This window comes from Humulus lupulus, chromosome 3, assembly GCF_963169125.1.
Source record: "Humulus lupulus chromosome 3, drHumLupu1.1, whole genome shotgun sequence".
NCBI classification, from domain to species: domain Eukaryota; kingdom Viridiplantae; phylum Streptophyta; class Magnoliopsida; order Rosales; family Cannabaceae; genus Humulus; species Humulus lupulus.
In genome coordinates this window covers 123,651,623-123,653,634 of record NC_084795.1, presented here as the reverse complement: position 1 = coordinate 123,653,634, position 2,012 = coordinate 123,651,623, and positions in this window count along the sequence as shown.

Below are 2,012 nucleotides of genomic sequence, written 5' to 3'. Positions count from 1 at the left end.
CACATCCTTTCTCAACTTTCGATGGACAAAACTCATTGGAGAAAAATTCCTTAATTGGAAGTAGAATATCAACATAGAGTTGATTGGTGACAACTCTGAGTTCGTCATGATTGAGGAATTCCCAGAACGAGCATTATGTCCGCACGTTCGTGATGGCACCGTCAATGCTCGTGATGGCACCATAAATGCTTGGATAGCACCGTCTCCAAACATACGTGATGACATTGTGAATTCTCGGATGGCACCGTGTCTGAACGTTCGTGATCAACTCAACTATGGTCTGACGCAGCTCATGAACGAGCTTCAGACTTTTGAGTATATCATGGGTGGACCTAGTAAGGGAGGAGAAAAGAAGACAACTACTACTACTGCTGCTGATCCAGCTAAGGCTGAAGCTAACCAAGCTTCGTCTTCGAAAGCTGGAAACAAGAGGAAAGGTGGACAAAACAACAACCCCAAGCCTGCAAAGGCTGCAAAGGCGAGTGCACAGACGCCTAAGGGGAAAACCAAGAAAAACAAGAAAGGTAAAGGTAAATGTTTTCACTGCAAAGAGAAGGGGCATTGGAAACAAGATTACCCCAAGTTTCTAGCAGATAAAAACAAAGGTAATGATTATAGTTCATTTATCTTGGAAACATGTGTTTTAGAGAATGATAACTCTGTTTGGATTATTGATTCTGGATCTACTAACCATATTTGTAACTCTTTACAGCTTCTTGAATCGTGGGAGGAAGTGGACGAAGGCGGCATAAAGCTTAGAGTTGGGAACAGAGCGTTCGTTGCGGTCCAAGCTAGAGGAAGAGCTCGTCTGAAGTTTGGAAATAAATTTTTAATTTTAAATGATGTATTTTTTATTCCGGATTTTAGTAGAAATTTAATTTCAGTTTCCATGTTGCAATTAGAATGATTTGTTATGACTTTCATAAGTTCTAATATATCTATTTCTTTCAATGGATCACAATTGTGTATTGCATGTTTGAAAAATGGGCTTTATATTCTGCGACCTAACGAACCTCTCGCTCTTAATAATGATTTATTCAAAGTAGCTAAACATAGGACCAATAAACGTCAAAAGACCGATAACGATAATATGACGTATTTATGACACTTGAGACTAGGTCACATTGGCTATGATAGGATTCAAAGACTTACAAAGGACAGACCTTTGAGGGAACTCACCTTAGGTGAATTACCTGTCTGTGAATCTTGTCTAGAAGGCAAACTGACCAAGCGTCCATTCTCTGCGAAGGGTGATAGGTCTTGTGCATTCAGATGTTTTATGGACCTTTGAATGTACAAGTCAGGGGTTGTTTTGAGTATTTTGTCACTTTCATTGACGATTACTCTAGATACTCATGTCTTTACCTAATGCATAGGAAATCAGAAACATTTTCAAAGTTTCAGGAATTCCTAGCAATGGCTCAGAACCAATTAGGTAAAACATTAAAGATCTTGCGATCTGATAGGGGTGGAGAATATTTGGATATGCAGTTCCAAGATCATTTAACTGAACTTGGGATTTATCACAACTTACTGCCCCAGGTACTCCGCAACAAAATGGTGTAGCGGAACAGAACTTTATTGGAAATGGTTAGATGCATGCTTAGTTACTCAACTCTACCAACTTCGTTCTGGGGACATGCAATTGAAACCACGAACGACATTCTCAATGTCGTGCCGTCTAAATCAATCCCCAAAACACCTTTAGAACACTGGAATGGTCATGAACCTAGTTTACACTATTATAGAATCTGAGGGTGTCCCGCTCACGTCCTGAGGAAAAAGGAGGGAAAGCTAGAACCGCGAACTGAAGTTTGCATGTTTGTTGGCTATCCTAAAGGTACTCGGGGTGGACTTTTCTATAGTCATTCAGAAAAATAAGTGTTTACTTCTACAAATACTACTTTTCTGGAAAATGACTATGTCTAGAACTTTAAACCTTGCAGTAAAGTAGTTTTGGAGGAGATGGTTAAAGAATTGACTCCAACCAATGTTCCATCGTCATCAACGCG